Source organism: Palaemon carinicauda, chromosome 23, assembly GCF_036898095.1.
Source record: "Palaemon carinicauda isolate YSFRI2023 chromosome 23, ASM3689809v2, whole genome shotgun sequence".
Classification (NCBI taxonomy): Eukaryota; Metazoa; Arthropoda; class Malacostraca; order Decapoda; family Palaemonidae; genus Palaemon; species Palaemon carinicauda.
Window position 1 is genome coordinate 43,438,841 of NC_090747.1, and position 10,376 is coordinate 43,449,216.

The following is a 10,376-nucleotide window of genomic DNA, read 5'->3' on the forward strand; positions in this document are numbered from 1 at the left end:
CTGAGAGGCAAGGTGTATGCAACTAAACTTTATTATACAAACCCTGTGGTTAAATGGCAGGAATTGCAAGCAAGAAAATCACAATAATTCAAATAAAATAAAACATGAGCTATCAAGCTGATGCAGGTCGTTTTATTAACAGTTCAAAAGTGAAGAATTATTGATAAGATAAAAAATTAATACCATTACACTGTAGGAGCATGTATGAAATACGTGCGATGAAATACCTAAAAAAAAGGGGGAAAATATGTGTATTTAATGAAAAAAGAGCAACTAAATCCCTGACTTTATAGACAGTTGACCACCAGTATTCTCAAGTAGCGACTATTGTCGTTGACTGGGATCTCCAGGGGAAACATTTACCGCAGACTTGTGAATGCAAAAACACTTACTTCCAAAAGCCTATATAGTATCAATTATTAGAAAAGATAATTTATTATAGTTTTGCAGTAATTATATAAAATATATAACTTCTTTTCTCACTAACACCCCCCCCCCCCCCTTAACCTTTATAGTATATTTTGAGTTTCCGGGAATGAGGGAATGAAGAAAAGAATATATATTTTCCTTGCTATTGAAACATTTTTTTCGGAGAGGGAAGTCGTAAAATCCAGGTCAACTCGGCTGACAAGCTCTGAACTGCTCCAAATGTAGAATCAATGTCATTTATTGCTGCCACAGACAATAAACAGCTTCGGAATGGGGTGATTACACCTAATAAACAAACTATAAAATCTGGTAGATTTTAAACCACCAACAGAGAGCCAGCAAGAGCTGGTGTGGGAGGCAGAGGTTAAACAAGGCTGATGATTAACCATGATATGAACGGATGACTTTATAGTAGTGTTGATGCTGCTGAGTCACTTTTATTGCATCAACAATATCATTGTGTGACCACAAAAGTCACGAACGACAACTTTATTGTTATCCTTCTTCAATTGACAGGTTTAAAGCATAAAGGTGTTTCATATTTTCTTCCTACTGCTAGCAGATATCATCTTCAAAAATTTCTGTTGAATAAAAGGGTGGAGTTATTTATTTTACTTATCTGATAGATACTTATTTAACAAAGTTCATTATTGTGAATGATAAACGATGTTCAGTCACAATTACATTATTATTTTCGTATAGCAGCGAGAGTTCACTATAATGGTAATGAATACAACAAAAACAATATATGTAGTAATGGATTTTTTTATATAAGAATAATGCATGCAATAATTGTTATTTTAATAATAATAATAATAATAATAATAATAATAATAATAATAATAATAATAATAATAATAATAATAATAATAATAATAATAATAATAAGAATAATAATATTTCGGTGGTACACCGTCTTTGTCAATTTCATTTTTAATCAAATAAATTTTTGCCTCAGTGGGATCACTTTTGCAAATACCTTTTTCTATTGTTTTTATCATCGTTTTCTAATCAATACTAGATTTTGCCAGGAACGGGGAAAGAGACACATTTCATGAGAAAGGTAATGAAGGCCATATCATTCATAATTGTTCTTCTTTAATTGAGATTATACTACTACACATTATTAAAGAGCAGATACTGGATACTTTTACAATGGGTGTATCATTTACTAACTATTGTAAATAAATCTGAAATGTTAAAAAAAAAGAATATCAAGGTTCCTAATTAGAATTAGTATGATATTCTTCATGTTTTAAATTTATTTTTGGGTTTTTACAGATTTCTTTATAATAATGAAAAATTCTCCTCTTCTTATTTTCTTTCTACGGCTCTTGATAAGATTAAAGAACATTAGTTAGAATGAAAACAAAATCTGTTATAAAATCCATATTTCATCAAAGTAGTATTTACTGTATATTTTGATTCTGAAGATTGTATTGATATTTTCCTTTATGTTTTTTTTATGAAAATGAATACTCTTCAAAATAACAATGAATATAATAGGTAAAACTTTTGTGAAGGGTATGTATTCACCCCTGTCGTCTGTTTGTGAGTTTGTTTATATGTTTATTTGGTGGTGAACAGTTTTACACAAAAACCTAGTGTAACGATTTTGAGTAAACTTGGTTGTAATCTTTTGTATTGCCAAAGGTTGAATCCGTAAAATTTTGATAAAGTTCATCAAACGACAAGCAATCATTAGTTTCTTAAATTTAATCACTTCGAAAATTAGATGGCAAAATTTAGTTAGTATTTTTTTTTTTTTTAATTGTGAACAACATTACGCAAAACAGGTGATAGCGTTTTGTTTATGATTACTCTTAGAATGAACTTACCCATTCTATGGGTTCGCCCATGAGAGTGAGATTCAGAGGGTCTTATGGGTATTTGATGGCCATGGCTTTGGTCTTGCTGATGTTGATTTTCAGGCCAAGGTCTTTGTATTTGGCTTGGATCATGTCCAGTTCCTTTTTTTGGGGGTGGGGGGGGGTGGGGGGGGGGGGGGTTCCGTGAGTGTGTTCTGTGTGGGCAGATAATACATGTGTCATCTGCGTATACGAAGATTACCACCACCCCTTTCAGGAGATCTAGAGTGTCTAGATTCTCCACAAGTAGGTTGAAAAGGTAAGGGCTAAGTATGCCCCCTTCAGTTGTTCCGTTTTCGAGACGGATGGATTCGGAGGTTTTTCCATGAAAGATGACTCTGGCCTCTCAGTTCTCTAGAGTGTTATTGCGAGTCAAGACCAGGAGGTGTCCTTCAACTCTTTTAAAGTGTGAAGAGGATAGCCGGGGAGCTGGCTATCTCAAAGGCTTTTTCGAGGTCGAGAAAGAGGACAAAAGCTTTTTTGTCATTGATTGTTGGGAAAACATCAGTTATGCATTCTTGAGTGCCTATGACCTGTCTGTAGGCATAAAGGCAAGGATGTAGTGGGCATATTGTATATTTATGTATGCTAAATATTTTATACATTACTACGAGTAATATAAATATTGTGTTTATATATTCACACACACACACACACACACATATATCTATATATATATATATATATATATATATATATATATATATATATATATATATATATATATATATATATATATATATATATGTGTGTGTGTATATATATATATATATATATATATATATATATATATATATATATATATATATATATATGTGTGTGTGTATATATATATATATATATATATATATATATATATATATATAGATAGATAGATAGATAGATAGATAGATAGATAGATATATATAAATATATATTTATATATATATATATATATATATATATATATATATATATATATATATATATATATATATATAATATATATATATATATATATATATATATATATATATATATATATATATATATATATATGTATATATATATATATATATATATATATATATATATATATATATATATATATATATATATATATATATATATATATATATATATATATATATATATGGTAATCTAGAAGTGTATTTTCTAATGCATTTATAAAGACAAATCTTTTTATATTTGACAATGCAATCATTTTCAGCTTCTCCATTCTCTGTGTGTATCAACTTCTGATGTAAATATCAGTATCATTTTTTTTATTCATATTATGGTGTGTGTATTCCTGTTGTTAAAATGTCTCTTTGTTTACTATGACATGATGCCCCAAAAATGGGAGAAGTCTCTTTGTCGTCTCCGTATTGGTCACACTCGGTTGACACACCTGTTTTTGCTGAAGGGCCAAAAACAACCATATTGTGACGACTGTTTGGTACCTCTAACAGTGAGGTATTCATTGACCGAATTCCCCAATTATAATAACTTAAGGAATAAATATTTGTTTGAGGCTCGAGGTGAGGGTGGCAGGTTCATCCTTGCCAAGATTTTTGGACATGATGTGTCCTACTAAGCAAGTGGCATTTTACGATTTATTTCAGAAGCAGGTCTTCTGAAAATTATTTGACTTTTATAATGGCATTAAACATTTATGGTTTCAATTGAATATTCTTTTATTTTATATGTATATTTTGGGGCTTAGGCCATGTCTTCCTGAGGGAGGGTTCCTTCATTAGCTTCCTAAGGGTATATATGACTACAGTAGATATTCCCAGCGAATTAAACTAAAGGTTTCACAGAATTCTAACTTCTGGCGTGAGTACCCATAAGGTCTCCCTTTAGGATATGGCATAATAACAGGGGACGTATGCTTGACACGCCACATAGTTATCTGCACCCCACATAGCGTTTACGCTTCGAGGGGGAAGTTGGTGGCAAGTTATGGGAGGAGCCGTTATGAAGTTCTCCTCCTCCGTTACTGTTACGGAACTCAGATGAGGTCATAAACGACGCCATGTTGGCCACCATCTTGGCTGACGTCATAAATTCGCGCCTTCTCCATTCCTTCGCTTGTAGTGTCTATGACCAGGTGTTTTTCCCAGTTGTTTGCTATTATTTCCCAGCATGTCGCAATCTTCAGCCTCCTCTGCTTCTGGAAAGTTGAGTACCATATTCTTATATTGTATAAATAAGCTCTGGCCGTAAAGTAACGCTTTTTCATCTTTAAATACTGTGTTTTGTGACGGAGCTGTTGCTTTAACCGGAGGCGTCCTAACGCTGTTGTTCGATTCGCATGCTTTATTTAGTTAGCCAGAACAACTTTCCCAGTTTCAAACTAATTATCAGTATTAGTTGTTTAGTCTTCATTGCTAGGAATTAGTTATATTATGCCGATAGTATTCGTTTTTCAGTGAGTTCAGGTAGCCGAAATTACGACGCTAGAATTGCTGGCCAACCCCCTAGACTCGATAGCCTAGGTGTTTTAGTTTACTTTCATGCATGATATAATAAGTGTTCCTAGTGTTAATTTATGAAATGAAGATATTAGGCATTTATACATATAAAATTCAGTGATTGCACATGGGTTTTTCTCCTTTTAGGAAGGATACAAGTGGTTTTGATCATCTTGGTAGTCGATTCCCTTGCCCCTAACCTAAGGCTTAGGGCTTTTGTATACTTTCACACCTCCCCGGTTACCTTTGCACTAAGGTAATCTCTCCTCCTTCTGAGGTAGCCTAGGCTATATCCTAGCTCTCCTTACCTTGAATCGTATTCAAGTGAGGTTAGGCTACTATTTTTTTTCCCTGCCCATAGCCATAGTTCATGAGCTTTGAGTTGGCGTCAGAACCTCAGAGTATCATTCGCTTGCCCTCAGTTACTCCATTAGGCGAATGAACTCTCTTTTGGTTTCCGCTGGACGGCAAAAGGGGGGTGGGGCGCTCTGCCCTTCCCCCCTAGGCCACACCTGGTAGGGTTATGACCCTTCCTCCCTGTGGCCTAGCGACTTGTCCTACACCTGCCTTCTCCGGGCTAGGGAATATGCTTTCCCTAGCCTAGGTTTGGCAGGCCCTGGGATTCTCTTTCTTTATAGTTTGGAACTGTACTAACCTACCCTATACCTAGGGTAGTGCCGGTACTGAAACAGAACCCCCTCCCCCCTTGGAGTGTTAGGAGAGGCTCACACCAACCCCTACACTCCTTCTCAGGACCCTTTTACCCTCCCCCTCTATCCTTTGGTGATTGCCTAGCCATCACACCTCTGTCCACCGTCCTACAACTTGACCGAGTGCCGGCGGGTTGTGGGGTCGGCCCGGTCCTTTCATCTGTTAGTCCGAACTGCTAAGCTTCCCGCATATAGTTGAACTATGGGATAGCGTACGACAGGTTGGTCTGCCGGCGGAAGACCTCCCTATCTTAGAGTGTTCTTCGGTCCTCCCTTGGACCGCCATCCGCAACTCTAGCTGACTGCCGGCTTAGCTGCGGTTGGATGGAAGCCTGATCATACTCTTCCTTCCATTTGAACCCTCCTTCTTGAGGAAGGCGAGGTTAGGGTAGTGAGCTGCCGCCCTTCCCTCTTCCTTCCTCTATGCTTTCTCTCTTTCTCAATCAAGTGCCGGTCAGCTTCGGATAGGTCTCCTCTCTGTCCCATAGATTGAAGTCAGGGTTGGCGAACCTACAGCCGGTTGCCTGCCGACTGCCGGGGTCCGCCGACATGCCGGCGATCTGCCATCAATCTCGAGGTTCTCGCCCTTTCCCCGCCACATAGACTGATGGCTGGGAGGAGTTACCCTCAATCGGAGACTCGCCGGTGCCCGGTGTTCTTCTGACACGTCGGAGGGCTGCCGGCTCCACCTAATTCATATTACGACAGTGGACTGTCACCTTACTCTACCCTGCCGGCACAGTGTCTATTGTATAGCTAAATACGATAGCCAGTATATGTATGGTATAGTACATACCCTAGTCAGAAAACTATGGTGTATAGTTGTGCAGTAAATACTTTCTAGCATACTTTGTACATCCATGCGCAGTCCCTTGCCAGGACCTACTCGAATTGGGGATAATTATTTCCCCTTTTCACTAAGCTGAGTGAACTCAGCTCTCTCTCTTTCATCATTGCTAATACCCCAGAGGAAGTACTAGCTGTGCTACTTATCCCTACTGGATAACTTTCCCCCTTAGGGCTTACTCGAAGGAAAGCCCTAGAGTTAATAGTGGTTTAAGGTCGCGGCAATTGGCTGGGCGGGATTCACAAGTATGTGTCTTTCCTGCTTCATTTCCAGCTTACCTATCTTAAGCTTTCACTTGGAAAGGAATCTTATAATGTAATTGAGATTACTTTATGACTAATCTAAGATTACTTAAAGTCAATGTTATAGACTTCTATATACTCATGTACCCCTTTCTTCTTTACAGGAGGAGTACATCCGGTGTGAGAGCGCCTTCTGCAGCGTTCAACGCCGGGACTTCTACGGCCACCTGGCGTGCCGAACCCACACTAGCTGCTCCATCACCCCAGGATCTCTACGATATTGGGACCCGCAGGTCTGCACTGTCTGCAAGGACCTGCTCACTGAGGCGTTCGAGGCCCACCCATCAGCGGAGACCAGGGACAATGCTCACGAGAAACTACGCAAGTGGGTGTGTGGTTTCCAGAAGAACGCCACGTGGCCCTATCTCCCTAGTGAGAAGATGAGAGCTTCGCTCTTCCCCAAGGCATCTGCGGATGCCGTCGTCCCAAAACCAGAGATCCCATGTGTCCAACTGCCGGTTGATCCAGACGTTTCGGACGCAGTCCAGGACATCCACCTTGATGATGAGCGGATGTCAAAGGTGTCGGATACCACCGAGAGTACCCTGATGGCCGAGGGTCAAGAAGAGGAACCTACAGAGGCTCCTGACTCCGAAGAAGAAGGCGCCCCTGCACCCTCTATCACTTCCGTAGTCCTCTCGGAACCAGTCCCCTCTACTTCGTCCACTCCTATGCCCACAAGAGCGGACACTCCAGTGGATAATTTCCAAGCTCTAATTGCGGTCCTTGACGAAAGGCTCCCCAGAGGGATGAGGATTTCAAAAAGGAAATCCTTCGTTTAACGAAGCAACCCCAGAGGAAGATCACTGTGAAGGACCTTCCAGCCTGCTCTGTGACGAACCCATGGAGGCATGCCGAGCACATGCCTATCACGAGTGGCAGGATCTTCGTGAACGACAAGTTAGGCGCCGTCCCCCTTGAAGAGGTGGAATTCTGGCCTAGCTTTGAATCATACCCGGACTGCTACATTCGCCTCAAGTCCGAACCCGTTTCCAAGAAGGAAGCTGAGCCTAAAGAGGTCATTGTATTTGACCATGCAAAGGCTCACTCTCTGCTAGCCGGTTGCCTGAAGGACAAGGGCTACACCAACTCCAAGGTGCCGGCCCTGAGCAAAAAACACCCATCCTTTCTAGCTCCTACCACCATGATCTTCCCCTTCGCGGAGAAGTCCCTGTTAGCAGTACTGAAGGCGGTGGAGGAAGGGAAACCCTGCCCTACATTGGAGGAATGTAGGCCCCTCTCCCTCACCCTACCTCCCGACGACAAGAATTGGAAAGACATCCAGTTAACTTTCTCCGTGGGAAAGTTGGAGGCCGACATCGCTGGATGACAGTTCAACGCGAACCTCCCTAAGCTCTCCGAATACCTTTTGCATCGGGAGAAGGACACGAAAGAGAGGCTGGCTGCCTCCCTTTCCCTCCAAGTGCAAATGGAGACGATGGCTGGGGAACAACGCACCCCAGGCTTCTACATGGTCTTAGCTAAAACCCACCTTGCTACTCTGACAAAAGACTTTTATAGCTTCATCGGGGCACGGAGAGCCTGCAGAAAGTTCGTGTTTGCGAATGCCACCGTCAAACACGAACCAAGAAAGCTAATTTCCTCCAACATTTGGGAGAAAGATCTCTTTCCCAATGACCTGGTGAAAGAGATCGTTGACAGGGCCGCCACGGAGAACCGGAACCTTCTCCTGAACTGGGGCATGTCAGGAAAAAGGAAATCTTCTCAGGATGAGGGCCCCCAACCGAAGAAGAAACCTAACAAACCTAGACCTCAGCAGCGTCAGGCTAAATGCCAGCTTCCAGCAACTGCTGCTCCCCAGTTGGTGGCTCAGCCCCAACAAACCTTTCAACTGGTACCCTAGCTAGTGATTACTCAGTCACCAGCCTTCATGCCCGCCTACAAAAGGCAGTCGACTACCTTTCGTCCCAGAGGTAGAGGCACCGGCAGAGACTCCTCTCGTCGTCCCTCCAGAGGGAGAGGAGGAAAGGGAGCAAGCGGAAAAGGTGGTAAACCCTCGAGACACCAGAAGCAATGAGAGGCTTCCGGTGGGAGGAAGACTCTGCCTTTTCCAGGATCGTTGGACCTTTGATCCCTGTGCTCACTGCATTATCAAGAACAGACTAAAGTGGAGCTGGGTAACACCACCACCAGCTTTCCACCAATCTTCCAACACTCCACCCCCGTTCTGGAAAAATACGTCCAAGAACTCTTGAACAAGAAGGTGATCAAGAGAGTAAAGTCCACCAGGTTCCAAGGAAGACTATTCTGTGTTCCCAATAAGGACTCCAACAAATTCAGAGTCATTCTGAACTTGTCCCCTCCCAACAAGTTCATAGTGAACGACAAGTTCAAAATGCTGACTCTTTAACACATAAGAGCTCTACTGCCTCAAAAGCCATACACAGTCTCAATACACATGGCGGACGCCTACTGGCACATTCCAATGAATCGCCAGACCTCCTCCTACCTAGGATTCAAGCTTCAAAGAAGACAGTACGCCTACAGAGCCATGCCGTTCGGACTAAACATAGCCCCAAGGATATTCACGAAGCTCGCAGATACGATCGTTCAACAGCTTCGCTTACAAGTCATCCAGGTGATTGCTTACCTGGACAAATGGCTGGTGTGGGCAGCATCTGAAGAAGAATGCCTGCAAGCTTCCACAAAGGTGATCCAATTCTTGGAACATTTGGGCTTCAAGATCAACACTAGAAAGTCTCGTCTCTCTCCAGCTCTAGTTCCAATGGCTAGTAATCCATTGGAACCTTCAGTCACACTGTCTTTCCATTCCACCAAAGAAAAGAAAGGAAATAGCAGGATCTGTTAAGAGACTCCTTAAATCCAAGTGGATTTCAAGACGACAGAAGGAACGGGTGCTCGGCTCCCTTCAGTTTGCTTCAGTGACAGACCCAGTGCTACGAGCACAGCTAAAAGATGCATCGGGAGTATGGAGAAGATATGCATCAAACGCTTGAAAAGATCTCAAGAGACCTCTGCCGACCCGACTATATATATATATATATATATATATATATATATATATATATATATATATATATATATATATATATATATATATATATATATATATATATATATATATATATATATATGTGTGTGTGTGTGTGTGTTTCAAACAAAGCTGGCGTTTTTATTTGGGAGGTAACTAATGTCGTTGTTATTTCTATAGAAATTAATAGAAATTATAACGCCATGATATACTTTCTTTAAGCTGGGAGAATTCGTTGCATATGCTATATTCTGTCTCCAATTCTTGCACTTGTTTATTTAAATGATATATTAAGTTCACTTGGTATTTACCAGTTTGGTAATGTCCAGACGAAAACACCTTTTCATTTCCTCTGACTAGATTCCATCCATTTTGATTTTATTTTGATTCATCATCTCCTACTTTTCGCTTCATAATTCTCAGCCATGTAGGCCTAGTTCTTCCAATTCTTCAAGTGCCTTGTGGAGCCAAGCTGAACGTTTGGTGAATTAATCTCTCTTGTGTATGTCAATAAGGCCACTTCAAACAGAATTCCTTTTATGTGTAATTTTAGAAAAAAAAAATTCTCTTTTGGCTCCGATAACTTTATAAAAGCTTTAAAAAAATTTTATTTCTTTTATCATATTTCTAAATAGGTTGGTCTGCATTGTGTGTGGTATATTTTAAGATTTAAAAATCGCTCATGAATGTCAGGGGCAAGGGACAGTGACATTGCCCTGACAAACTGGACAATGCCCTAGAGGGCCTAGAG